The sequence below is a fragment of the Saccostrea cucullata genome, unplaced genomic scaffold, assembly GCF_032062105.1.
Source record: "Saccostrea cucullata isolate Sc308-1 unplaced genomic scaffold, CSIRO_AGI_Scuc_v1 ctg10901, whole genome shotgun sequence".
NCBI classification, from domain to species: Eukaryota; Metazoa; Mollusca; class Bivalvia; order Ostreida; family Ostreidae; genus Saccostrea; species Saccostrea cuccullata.
Window position 1 is genome coordinate 1 of NW_026927650.1, and position 15407 is coordinate 15407.

Genomic DNA, 15407 nt, shown 5'->3' on the forward strand with positions numbered 1-15407 from the left:
TATATTTGTTCCTATGCTGCATTGGCCTTATATTATAAGGTTCAGAAGAGTTGAGAATACTCATCATTAAGGTTTTTCGTGGCTAATCAAATGTGGTATTCAAACCAAACTTGCATAATTATTTAGGATTGTTACAAAACTGCAGATGTGTGTCATGATATGTCATGATACATTGTAACTGTATCATGATATGGATTGCAATGTTTCACATTCCATCTTTAGATATTTATGTATTCTGATACTTGCTTTACGTGCTACAAAGTTGAAGAGAGAATAGTACTTCTTTTTAAGCTGAATCTGATGGGTTAGCATTTCAACACAGTTTAATCATTTAAGATCATCATTAAGTATTTCTGTATCTCTTCACAGAAATGTATGTTAATACCATATACTGATCCCTGCTTCTTGTGTATTACAGGGGGAATCTTACAGTTTTAAAGAGGCCATCATTCTGGCAGCCATAAAGTCCATGATCAGCAGTTTGCAAGAGGGAAACCCAGCGACGCGGAGAAAAGGTAGTGTACAACACAACGTAACAGGTGGGGGGGAAACCCAACGTCGTGGGGAAAAGGTAGCGTACAACACAATGTAACAGGTGGGGGGAAACCCAGCATCGCGGGGAAAAGGTAGTGTACAACACAATGTAACAGGTGGGGGAAACCCAGCGTCGTGGGGAAAAAGGTAGTGTACAACACAATGTAACAGGTGGGGGAAACCCAGAGTCGCAGGGAAAAGGTAGTGTACAACACAGTGTAACAGGTGGGGGAAACCCAGAGTCGCAGGGAAAAGGTAGTGTACAACACAATGTAACAGGTGGGGGGAAACCCAGCATCGCGGGGAAAAGGTAGTGTACAACACAATGTAACAGGTGGGGGGAAACCCAGAGTCGCAGGGAAAAGGTAGTGTACAACACAGTGTAACAGGTGGGGGAAACCCAGAGTCGCAGGGAAAAGGTAGTGTACAACACAGTTTAACAGGTGGGGGGAAACCCAGCATCGCGGGGAAAAAGTAGTGTACAACACAATGTAACAGGTGGGGGAAACCCAGAGTCGCAGGGAAAAGGTAGTGTACAACACAATGTAACAGGTGGGGGGACACCCAGAGTCGCAGGGAAAAGGTAGTGTACAACACAGTGTAACAGGTGGGGGGAAACCCAGCGTCGCGGGGAAATGGTAGTGTACAACACAATGTAACAGGTGGGGGAAACCCAGCATCTCGGGGAAAAGGTAGTGTACAACACAATGTAACAGGTGGGGGAAACCCAGCATCGCGGGGAAAAGGTAGTGTACAACACAATGTAACAGGTGGGGGGAAACCCAGCATTGCGGGGAAAAGGTAGTGTACAACACAATGTAACAGGTGGGGGGAAACCCAGCATCGTGGAGAAAAGGTAGTGTACAACTCAATGTAATAGGTGGGGGGAAACCCAGGGTCGCTGGGAAAAGGTAATGTACAACACAACGTAACAGGTGGGGGGAAACCCAGCATCGCGGGGAAAAGGTAGTGTACAACACAATGTAACAGGTGGGGGAAACCCAGCATCTCGGGGAAGGTAGTGTACAACACAATGTAACAGGTGGGGGGATTGTACACATCCACAATGTAACAGATGGAGGGGGACATAGAACACATCCAACACAATGTAACAGATGGGAGGGGGGCATAGTTAATATGTTCCTGATTTGGACATTTGTGATCTATGGCCTACTTTGAGCATTTATACAAAAAACATGAATACAAAAATGGAGTAAATATTTAAACAGAACGGATAGTTCAATTAAAGTTTATACATTTACAAATAATGAACATCAGGGTTTTATAATGATATACAGAGCTTGCTCATTTTCAATTGAATGTCATTGCAATGAATTTGAAACGAATACATTGTATATCATGGTAGAGTTTGTAATTTTCTTTGTAGTGGACCAGTTCTTTTATAATGGCTAAGAAAGATGGCTCAAATGCATTTACATTCTTTGCCAAAACAGAGGACACAAGGGCTAAATGGATCGATGCAATAAAACTGGCATTGTATGTATTTAAAGACCACTTATCTTTAAAAAAATCAGCAGATTGTTTTTAGGTGCAGTTTATATCTCAACATTTTGATTCATTAATACTAAAAGTATGGTTTAAGTTTGAGATCTGGATAATAGTAATGTGTCAAGAAATTAACCATTTTCTAGATCCCCTCTTTTTTAAATATCTGTTAATGAAAACATAATTATTTACAAATTATGTAAAATGATGCAATTCAAAGGTAGCGGCACCAGCTATTAAACTTCTTCAAAGGTACTTGGACACAGATTTAATTTAATTTTTGTGTGAAATGCTTTTAAAATATATGTCGTAATATTATAAAGAAAATATTAACTTCAAATCTTGTGTCCAAGTACCTTAATAAAATGCAAATTGTGCTTGCTGCAGGTAAATTAAAACTAAAAAGATAGTAACATGTTATTACATGTATCTCTTGTTTAATTATGGATTTGATTTTTTTATTAATAAAGTATTTAGAGCACTTTTAAATGCTAATTAATCATTGATTAGATTATTGTTTGGCAAAATAAATGACCTCTTTAGCAAATACAGTGTACCTTCAGATATCCGGACGCCAGATATCTGGATTTTTAAATGCTATTTTGTCTTGTTTAACTGGTAATTCAGATATCCGGATGCTTCACATATCCGGACAAATTGACTGGGAACCAAAGCGTCCAGATAAATGAGGGTCCACTGTACATGTATGCCCCATCATTGGGACATATTTTGGCTGATGTTTCATACCATTTGATAAGCCTTTGTTTTTATACTGAATTCAACTAAGAGATGTTCTGTGTACCTGATCATTACATATGGCTCATGGCTGTTGTGACCGGTCAATGGGGGAAGCTTAATCCTCCTTGGCACTGATCCCACCTCTGAAATATCCAGGGTCCATGATTTTTGCCCTGTTTACAGATTTTTGAGATTTATCACATTTCATTTTATTTGCCTTTGGCATGTTAACTAGGAAAAAGATTTCCCCTAAGAAAATTCCCTTTTCTTTTGCTCTTGTATCAAAGAAAGTTGTGGAAAATTCAAATTGTTCAGAAATATGTGAACAATTTCTTCCAATTTCAGAGAGAATGCTTCCCCTCCACAAGGGATAAATTATGTGATGCACACGTTTGATAAGCCTACGGAATGTAGTGTGTGTCATAAACTTCTGAGGTAAGAATCCTAGACAGCAAATTAACCGTATACTTAGATCTCTATACAATTTGTCTAAGAGCTATTCATAACTGGTCAAAACAGTTATTATTTTAAATAATAATCATAAAGCTGTATACTGGAATTAATAGGGACAAAAGGCTTTTGTAATGTTTACTTTTAATGACTTATGTCTGTTTTATATGTATATTTTTGATCACTTTTTTCAGAGGTGTGTTTTTCCAGGGTTACAAGTGTACAGGTATGATTTCTTTGTTTTGTCAAGAGTTTAAGATTAAAAGTTTTTTCATATCCCAATGATCCCTGTGATGAAGATAGATCTTTAATAATTGATTTAATAAGATATCATGAATTATCATTATTCAATTCAAGGAAAATAATCTTTCTAATTAAACAATCTACCAGCAGTACATGTAGCAGAATTGTCATAGTTTACCTCATAAGTATTGTTTGTGTTTTCAGACCCAGGAAGTGATATTGCTGTGCATAAGGAATGTATTGGCAAACCTCCAAATACAGGCAGTAGAGGTAAGATACTAATTTTCATGGGGGTTCAATTTTGTTGTTTTAGAAGTATGGAGTATAGAATTCATGACCATCGCAAAATATCAAATTTAATATGCATTACTACTCAACACTTCTCCTATCACAAAATCAAATCCCCACATATCAATACCTCAAAATTTGCTTTCACAAAACAATATGATTTTACGTATGTTAATTGACCATAATGATTACATGTATATTTTATTGCCTTATTAATGAATCTTACAGGAAATAAGACACCAAAAAAGGGACTTAAGAACGATTTGGAGAACATCTCTAACTGACCCCATAACTAATAAAACTAGTTTGAGTTGATTTTGATGTACTGTAGATCACTAAATTTTCGCGACACCTTATTTTCGCGAGATAATCATTGACTCTTGATAAGCGAGACAAAATTTTCACGAATTGTGGTTATTGCTCTATATAATCTTAAGGAATACTATTATACGCGAGTATCAAATTTTCGCGAGCATACTGTCTCGCGTAAATTAAAGTTCTCGCGAATAAAAAGTGATTTACAGTATATAATATTCTGTTTTTATTTTTCAGTGCCACCCATTCCAGCTCGAGTGATAGGTAAGTTAAGCACTATGATGGTTTCTCCCCCAATCTTTATTGTTGTTGAGTGTTATCACTTGCAAGCATGCTACACACAGGACATGAGTTTTCCCTCAGGATATGTTACATATTACAAAGAAACACTCAAAGGGCAAATCCTGCACATGATTTAAAAAAAAACATCTAGATTGCCAATTCATATTATCTTACCTAAACATCTATTACGCATTTTATCCAAGCTTCTCCTATGTACAATGTACACACACTGCAAAATTGAGCATAAACTTGTCATTGTAGTCCTTATTTCTATGCTAGAACAATTCATTATGCTTGGTTTGTGCAGAAACATTTAGAACTTTGGATGTGGTTCATGAACGCCGTAGATCGCTATCGATCAGGGAAAGTAGTTCAATATCACGCTTTGAGAGTAGACGAACCACTAGTATTATTTGTGAACGTAAGTCAATTTATTGCATGACTGAATGCATGATCATATAAGAAGTTCTGGGAATGTGATTTTTATGTCTTTTTCAGAATCTCTCTGGTTCATTCAAAATGGCTTGTTTGTACTCAGTTTAGGGAGACTGTGTCTGTTACTGCATGTCACTAAGATACTATGTTCATTAAGTTCTACATTTCTGTTTTGATAGAGGGCTTAATGCAGATATTGGTGCATGATATGAACATAAACTGTAGAATGTTTGGTGAATGAATTTTTTTCTGTAGGAATTAAATTTCTTGTTTCCTTTTGATCTGGTTTATCAGCCTCAGGAGAAGATTGAGATCTTTGTCTCTATGTACATGTATACCAAAGCAATACAGCTTTTCTTTATAGATAAACTTGACACCCTCCTAATTATAAAGCATGATTTCATGGACAGTATTTTTCACTTCATGAATATTTAAGAATTAAAAAAATATTTATATTTCAAGAATATTGCAATAACTCTACTGCATCAAATGTAAAAATTTTTTTTATTTTCTTGTATATTACTGTAGATTATTTATAGATTATTCATTGTCATTAAAAATGGAATTATGATGTTACCAATAATATTTTTCTTGTTGATTGTAACATTCTTTCAGAATATTTTTTACAGATATATGAGAAAAATCTTCACATGTTTACAACATAGAATGTTTCAGAATTGTTCATATTCTGCATAACAAGCTAGCTGTACATTTTTTGTCATTTTCCACATTTGTCTTTCTACTGAGATTTATTGTTCATACATTTGACTTTGATCCACTCCATTACACATTGTAGGGAGGTCACCCACTCATGTTCAGCATAGTAAGTTCTTCTTCCACGTTTCTTCCCTCCATCTTCCCTGCAAATGTAGCTTTCTTTAAATGTTAAAAGTCCTAGTAGGGTTTGGTTTGAGAAAAACCCCAGTATGTTCCTGGTTTAGAGGAGTTTAATGTTTGTACAGTTTGTTTATTTCTTGTGATTTGGAACCATTGTCTGGAAACAGAAAACTGTTTAGTATTATGTGTAACAACTGGATGATAGGAAGAGATTAAATTAAAAAAAATAATATTTCTTTCATATTTCAGGAATACCTAGTGTTAAATTTGTCAATTTTTTAGTACATGTACTGGTACATTTAAAACAAAATATAACTTTTGTTAGATTTATTTCATTTACTGAAAAGTTTTATGAAAATCGGTACACTGACTTCTTTTCTTGCAAAGTTTGGGACAGTTTTTGATCTAAGATTTCTTACATCATACAGAAGTTAGTGTCTCTAAGTATTTATCAATGTAAATTACTTTACTGAATGATTTAAAATCACACAACATAATACAGTATTTATGATGCTTATTTACTAAACAACTTAAAGAATACAATGTACTACATAAAACTCTCCAAACAACTTATTTGCCAAATCATATTTTTTTATTGAGTATGAAGTTCATGCTTTTGAATGCATGTCATTAAATCATCTTTTCCAGCACATTGTATATCAAGTTTTACGTTATTCAGTTGATTTGTTTTCATTTGCAATGATTGATATAAAATTTACATCCATATCTACAAATTCTCTTACAGTTTCTTATCTTTACACTTTGCATTAAAACACCAGCTTCATTAGCTTGCCATATTCATCACTCATGCTTTCTTCTCTTTGTTAATACATTATTTTATGACAAATTACTTAAAACTTTTTCTGTCTGTCTGTAACCAGATTTCACAGGTTGTTTCTTAGATGGAGGTCTTGTGAAAAGCATGCTGAACTTAACGTCATTCAGACTTTTTTTGTTTTGAATGGAATGCAACCTCTCATATATACATGTATTCCCTCAGTAGATGTCTTAATTGTACACATTGACTTACAGTGTTTAATTGTAAATATACGTGACTTTACAGGGCAGGTTCGAGCTCTATGTAATTACAATGGCACTCCCAGCCCCGGGCAGCCGCCCAGCCTTGAGCTTTCAGAAAGACGATGTGATAAAGCTACTAAACAATGACGCTCAGTGGTGGAAAGTAAGTGTTTACAGCAGAGAGACTGATACCTGTAAAACAAAGATCCTATAGTTAATTTCAGAAACTAAATGGCTGTAGATACTTTCTACGTAATTTAACAGAACATGGAGTAAGAACACATTAATTGCTATATGTAAGCTGTTGAAGAATCAGTATCATTGGTAACATCTTTTTACAATTTTAGGGACTGCTGAATGGAGATGAGGGCTGGTTCCCTTCACAACTTGTGCAAGAGGAAAATAATCCAAGGGTAAGATGTCATGTTCTGTAATGATAAAACATCTGTCAATCTAATAACTCGGTGTCTGGAGTTAGAATTTGTATTATTATGCTGTATTACTTTTTTTATAACAAAGTAACCCAAATACTTTGCTGACTTTGTTTTTGAAACAGAAGAATAAAGCATATGATGGTAATGCAGTTTGGTAGGTCATTTTCAAATAGAAATTTTTGAGAAAGCATGAAGCTTAAGCAGTACCCCCCCCCCCCCCATTTCAGCATGTGAATTATTTGTATAAATCAACATTTTACAGACATAACTTGAAAATACACTTATCCAACAACCAACTATTCCCCTGTTATTCTCTGTGAGAATCCGTTAAAAGGCTCACAGAATGAGCTTTATGTACCCCCAGTTTTGTTCTGAATGACAGTGATTTGTGTGTGTTGGCATCCAAGCTGTGATTTATTGAATTGCTGCTGAGATTTCGTATGAATGTCAACTGCAGGTCGAGCTTGTATATGTTGATTGGCTTGTTATATATGAATGTGATCTACATGTTTGTAACCAGCTCTTTATTGTCATCAATACCGCAGAAAACCCTCGTATTTGGATGTGAAAATGAAGAATGGAACGCCCAGTATTGTATCCCCTCCCCGCCCCCACTCCCCCGCTAACAATGTTCCCTATGTTAATGTGGATAGCGATGGGAATGTCCAGTCAGCTCAATGTCTATAAATGGTATGTCAGCCATTCTATGTTGTGATGAACCAGGGAAGTTTAATATTTAAGTATGATTATACTGGAATCAAAGTTATCCATTACGTCGATTGTCGTTACAAATAAAATTAATCTTTTTTAAAGTAAATTTCTGTAAAATAACATTGAAATAGTAAGATTTTATGCTTTATTGTATTTAGGTTTGTGGGTCCAATGGACAGAGACACTGCCAATCGCAGACTTGGCAACATGCCAAACGGGACATTCTTAATTCGAGTCAGCGAGAACCCAGGCAGGAGAGGGGAACTCTCTCAGTATTCGGTAAACACAGTTTAAATTATCAGATACATCTGCCTGTATTTACTGAAAGGTTTCAGACTGTAACCTTTAAATTTTATTTTATGTAAGAAACACACAATTCCACCATCTGGTTTCTATTTGGGTACTGTATAGGGGGAAAATAGCTCGCGGTGTTAATATTCGCTATATTCACGGTGTTAATGAATCCGTGAATTCAAGAAACAGTGAATAAGTTTTCAATAGGTATAGATAAGGGAGGAAACTTTTAATATATACAAATTCCGTGAATTCAAGAAACCGTGATTGTGCCAAAGAAGAGAAAAACGTGAAAATTACAACCCGTGAAATTTATCCCCTATACAGTAATTGAAATGTCAAAATGTCCCTGTGTTATAAAATACATCTAAATATTACAATTTTTTAGGATTTCTGGAGAAATTTTAAAAATGATACTTTAATTCTTTAAAAAAAAAACTTATTAATAGCATTTTTTTAATAATGTTTTGTTCATAATGAATCAACACACATAATAAAGAAATCAATCTACCAATTAATGAAATTATGCAATGGAAACCCCAGTTGGCCCCCTTTAAAATGGTGTGAATAACTACAGTGCAAAGGCGGCTGCATTTCATTTCCGGAAATTTTGGTAATTATCAACTTTTCATTTCCGACATTTTTTTGTTTTCGATTTCCGACATTTTTCAGATACATATGTAGTAATTTTAATAACAGATCTGAATACTTTACTTATGAAAATTTTAAAGAAAAAATCTTAAATAAATCTTTGAAATCCATTATCCGAGTTTTGTAAATCTATCAATGACTTGGACATAAGTGTGGTGTTGTCACTGACATTTAATTTAGTGCACTTTAGATGTGGTGAAAAAGTTTATGCTCATTGAATTCTTTTACCTAGACTTAGTGCTACATGTATGCATATATATGTAGATGTTTTTAGCTCTTCTGAGCCAAAGGCTCAAAGAGCTAATGCTATGGCCATTTGTGCGGTGTGCGTCGTGCGGTGTGCGTTAACTTTTTAGAATATGGGCCATAACTCAAGAACCCCTTGGCCAATCAGTGTCAAATTTGTCACAGGGTATCCTTGGCCCAAGGGCTACCATTTATACTAAAATAAGGGTTGGGACCCTAAAACAAGGGGAGATAATTAGGAAAACAAAACCAAAAGTACTGGTTGCTAAAAAATCTTCTTCTCCAGAACCACCAGGCAGATTTTCACCAAACTTACACACAAGGATCAGGATATGTTGAAGATTAAAAATTGTTCGAGGCATGACCCTGGGGCAAAGGGCGTGGTCTCAAGGTCACTTTAAAGTTGACCTAAATTTACCGTTAATAAAAATGTTTACATTTTGCTTACTATAAGGACTAGGATCATCAAATCTTGTAAGTTGATGCATCTTAGGACTTCACATCATGTTAACTCAAAAGTAGGTCACGGTGACCTACTTTTTTTAATTTTGCGGGCATTTGTTTTCAAATTGATTTTAAGGCATATTTTGGACACGTTTAGGCCTATGGTCATCAAACTTAGTCAGTTGATGCATCTTGGGTCTTTGAACAACGTCAACTTAAAAGTAGGTCACTGTGACCTACTTTTTGAACTTTATGACTTATCCTTTATAAAACATTTAATCCCATTATTTCAGGCACTGAAAGGGTTAGAATCATTAAATCTTGTAAGTTGCTGCATCTTGGGACCTTAAAACATATTTAAGAAAAAGTAGGTCACTGTGACCTACTTTTTGAATTTGGCAGGCAATTGTTTTCAAATTGTTTAAAAGGTATATTTTGATTACCTTCAGACCTACGATCATCAAACTTGGTCAGGAGATGCATCTTGGGACTCTGAAAAATGTCGACCAAAATGTAGGTCACGGTGACCTACTTTTGACATTTTATGGCTAGATTTAAGTATCTTAGGTATTTATCGGCTTAGAATCATCAAACTTTGTGAGTTTATGCATTTTGGGTTTTCGAAGAGTGACGACCAAAAATTAGGTCATGGTGACCTACTTTCAACATTTTATGGCTATATTTCAGTATCTTAGGTATTTATTGGCTTAGAATCATCAAACTTTGTGAGTTGATGGATTTTAGGTTTTCGGAGAGTGTCCACCAAAAATTAGGTCACGGTGACCTACTTTTGACATTTTTTGGCTATATTTAAGTATTTCCGGTACTTATTGGTTTAGAATCATCATACTTTGTTAGTTGATGCATCTTCGGTTTTCCAAGAATGTCAACAAAAAAGTAGGTCATGGTGACCTACTTTTGAATATCTCAGGTATTTATTGGCATAGAATTATCAAACTTGGTCAGCAGATGCATCTTGGGACTCTAAAAATGTCAACCAAAATGTAGGTCACGATGACCTACTTTTGACATTTCGCGGCTATATTTAAGTACATGTATCTCCAGTACTTATTGGCTTAGAATCATCAAACTTTGTCAGTTGATGCATCTTCGGTTTTCCAAGAATGACAACCAAAAAGTAGGTCACAGTGACCTACTTTTGACATTTTATGGCTATATTTAAGTATCTCCGGTACTTATTGGTTTAGAATCATCATACTTTGTCAGTTAATGCATCTTGGGTTTACCGAGAATGTCGACCAAAAAGTAGGTCACAGTGACCTACTTTTGAATATCTCAGGTATTTATTGGCTTAGAATTATCAAACTTAGTCAGCAGATGCATCTTGGGACTCTGAAAAATGTTGACTAAAATGTAGGTCACGATGACCTACTTTCGACATTTTATGGCTATTTTTAATTATCTTAGGTATTTATTGGCTTAGAATAATCAAACTTTGTCAGGTGATGCAACTTTGGTCTTAGGATACTTAGGGTTAGAGGCTTCAAATACAAGTGATAGGTTGTACAATTTATCAGAAGAGGATTCAAGGCCCTTGGGCCTCTTGTTTTTTATTATTATTATTATTTTATTAATATTTTGTAATAAATACTTTTAAAATTCCATTTTCACTTACTTAGAGATTTGCCGCAGAGGTAAATTCCGGAAATGAAAACAAAATTATGTCGGAAATGAAAACCAAAAATGTTGGAAATGAAATTAAAAAATGTCGGAAATGCTATGCTTAATTTCGGAAATGAAATGCAGCGGCAAAGGCTAGCATCATTTGAGTGTACCGGGGGGGGGGGGGGGGGGGCAATTTTATACATTTAGATATTTTTAGTTTATATAAATTATGAAAAAAAAATGTTTCTAGAGAAGGAGATGATAGATGGTAATGTTGTATTTAAATTTGTACATAAGAATTACTGTATAAAGTTTATTTGTTTTAGATATGCAGAAATATTTTTCAGTTGTATTGTTTGTCTTGCTGTATAGCAGAGTGATGTTAATTATTAATGTTAATAATTAGTTTATATCCACATTTTTCATTTGATGTATTTATTTGATAATATTTTGTTTTGATTGACATTTCATGTTATTTCTTCTTATATGCCTTTGTTGGTATTTTTCTTTAAAAAAAAATTTTTATTTGATTTTATAAATGAAATTTATCTCTCAGTGAAAACAAGTTTGGAATGTTGAAAAATGACTATTGCTTGCAAGTATTATTAACAAATTTAGGACCTTTTTGTTGTACAAAGATTGAGATTAGAGATTGTGACCTAAGAAAAAAACTAAGTGCTCTTTTCAAACACTTAACTTAGAATGTTAAATTAGACATGTAGAAAAAAAACTTTTAGTATTGATGGTTATTATGCATGATTGTAAATAACAGTTTCCAACATGTTATATATATAGTTCTGAATCTTGCATGTGACTATACGGTTATATCCAGCTATTCTGCATGTCCTTCGTATTGTAGGTATGATAACCAGGTTCGTCACATCAGAGTGGAGAAGAATGCAGAAGGCTTTTTCTTATTTAGCTGATACTAAATTCTTTTCTTCTCTACCTGTGAGTATATTGGCATGCTCAAGGCTGTCCTTATAGGTTGTCTTTGTTCTGAAGGCAAAATCAAACGGGGCATCCATAGCACACGAAATCCACACCACACATTTATCATTAAAAAAAAGCAATTAAACAATATGAAACCTAAAAGTTTCTGGAAGTCTGTCTTGCTATGGATGGTCCCTGTTTCCTTTCATACCCACATCGTTGATGTCTACTGCTAGATGTGTAAGTACAAGTATAGAGAGAAGCATGAACCCTTTATACCAGTTTCTCAGCTAGTATCTTGTCATGTGACTCTAGTCATATGACTGTCATATGACTGCATGCAGACTCCTCCTATCCCACAAAGATGCAGGTAAAGTTTATTTTAATGCCTCCCACATTTGATTTTAGAAATAATTCTGTACAGCATATTAAAGTTCGCAAGGATGAAGAGGGATTCTATAGATTAAGTATGGACAAGAACTTCAAAACGGTGAAGGTGAGACATACCTAGGAAACTAACAGCAGATGTACACTACCATATTAATTTAATGGAACTTAATGAACTTATTATTTGATATTTTTTAATATTTCATTCTCTCAAAAAATGTATCTGTTTGTCTGTTTGATCATTGACTTTGTTTCTGATTGTGAATCCTTTTACAGGAATTAGTGGAGTTCTATCCCGGATAACTCACTAGCAGATAGTTTTCCGGGGTGGATACAGTTCTAAAATTTCCTTTCAAATCTCAGGCTGGAGGAGGGGCTAGTAAGTCAAGAAAAGAATTACTGTAAATCACTTCTTATTCACGAGAACTCTTTTTTGAGTAATTTCGGTAGGCAATGTGCACCTGAAACTAAAGTTCTTATGTATATTAGTATTCCCAAAGAGAATATAAAAGCAGTAATCACAATTATTGAAAATTTGTCTCCCTTTTAAAGAGCCATTAATGACTATCTTATGAAAATAAGGTGTCACGAAAAATTAAGTGATGTACAGTAATCTAAGTTATTTTGTTTTCTAATCTTGGGACTTTTAACCAAAGTAATCTTATAATGTCTGTTTCTCAGATGCACGGATTCTGGGCTACGCAGAAGCGGTGTACGATTACGCGGCCACTGCTACGTCTCAGCTGTCCTTGTGTCGCGGAGACAAAGTGGCCATCCTCAGTAAAACAGGAAGTGATAAAGGCTGGTGGAAGGGAGAGCACTGCGTCACAGGAAAGGTTGGCCAATTTTCTTCATTTTTCTTCAGTATTATCTAAATTTAAATCAGCATAAGCCAGAATAGATTAAATCTTTTAAAGAATATTTGATTTAAAAATTCTTGTGATGTAAAATCTAAAGTGCACAGTTTTAATGATTTTTGGTTTTTTTTCCTCCAGAATGGTTACTTCCCGTTAGCGTATGTAAGAGAGCTGGATGATGACTGATCCTTAGTGAATGCTTATAATCATATGCAAGACCTCCACTCACCACTGCATTGCCAGTTTTGTTAACCATGTGACCAAGCAATATCGGCCAATAGGAAACCTTTTCCATCATACAGCAAGTGCAAGTCAGAGATGACAGGAATTTTCTGTCCCACAGAATTTCTCCGTTGTCCTGCCTCCCCCATTGAGCTACCAGAGAAGATTCCCTGATTTGCTCTCCATGATTTTACATATATATATGTACTTGCATTATATTTTGTTGCGAAAGGTGCCATTCTCATTTGATGGTAGATTGACACAGATTCCATTGATAATGTGATGTCTCCATTAGGGATGTTTCTTGTTCTCTGTGATATTTATAGCAATTAATTAACACTGACTCATCACCCTGACAGTATTGTGGACAACATGCAGCATAATACACCATGTATAACAGTATATTATATATAATAGCCCCACTCCTTCAGCCTGAGCTTTCTACTACTAGCATTATTTGCCTCCAGTGTTCCTTTATCAGGAAACAAACTTCAATGTTATTCCATAGAAAATTGGAGACCTATTTAAAATGCAATCCTTTACCTGTACTTAATATTAAAAAATACTTAAAATTATTTGAAATATATTTTATAACAAAAAAGCAGAACAAGGTATTCATAATCTTAAAATAAATGATGTTTTATTTATCAACAGAAAAAGTGCATATATATATATTGCCAAACTTTCATTCAGAAAACAGAGAGAAAATCTCCCTAAAACCCTTGATATTTATGATACACCTGTGTATGAAGTTTTGAATTAGTTAAACAATGAGAATTCCTATCTTCTTTACACAAATGCTATGGATTATTTTCTTTCCTTTTGATTAGGTTTGTAATTTTCAGTATGACATTTTAATATCCAGGCCAAAATCATGACATAAAGACAACTCGCTGCATCATTAAGCTTGTTACATTTACATCCATATATATGTAAACTATGTGACCAATCTTCAACACCGAGTCCAGCATTGACTCTCTCCACTTCACTGCATTTAATGAAAAATGAACCTGTATCTATAAAGTGTAATTTTCTGACATATTGCACATCTTGCCTTTTTCAATAGAAAAAACATTAATATAACTGACTTGAAGCACATATAACGCTATGTATTTATATTTCTTTACTTTTCATTATTGCTCACAGTGGATGCTGTATGATATACTATATAAACCTAGGAATAAGTTTAAATGACCCCCTCTCCCTTTAAACAGGCCCCATCATAGTATGTGTATATTAAGTCAGACAGGTATCATTGTAGCTCATTATCGTGATCAGCTGGGATGATTTGTTGAGAAGATTGCTATTTATCTTGAACTCAGTTAATAAAAATTTAAAAACACTAGATTTCCTCATGATTTTGTGGTCATGTATGAATTAATACATGCTGTGATTAGTAATGTTGAACTGTAGCAAATGAGAAAGCATAAAAAAGTTTTTTCTTTAATTTCGCTTCAGAGGAAACATTACAGGTTTTAATATCAGATGACTCATTAAGGTAAAGTTGCTATATGTTTTCATCCAATGTCCTTTGTCTTAACATTTTAACATTTTCTGTTGGGTTCTTTCCTTGAACCACTGAACTAGTTTTTGCATAGATCATATGAAGTAGAGGGGAAAAAAAAATCTTAATTTCTCAGAATCTCTTCTCCCCTACCTCCTCTTTTGGACTGAAAAGAGGTGGGGCTTAAATTACAAAAAATTGGTGTTATCTTTAATTAAATAGCATGTTCACTCCTGGACATCAAGTAGTTTTAAAAATAGTTGGCATTATTGTAATAAGCATTGTCTTCTACCAAAATCTAGGGTCAGGGGTTATAAAATATGGTAAAATATGTAACAATTTGATATGTATGCATTCTAGTCCATGTAGCAATGTATCATGAAACATATGGAGATGACAAACAGTATTCAAGATCAAAAGTCCATAAAACAATACAAAATAAGAGCAGAG

At 34.5% G+C, this 15407-nt stretch overlaps 1 pseudogene; it reads left to right on the top strand.

The window, feature by feature from the left end:
• The first annotated feature begins 418 nt into the window (after positions 1-418).
• LOC134275110 (guanine nucleotide exchange factor VAV3-like) lies at positions 419-13969 on the top strand (annotated as a pseudogene).
• The last annotated feature ends 1438 nt before the right edge of the window (positions 13970-15407 follow it).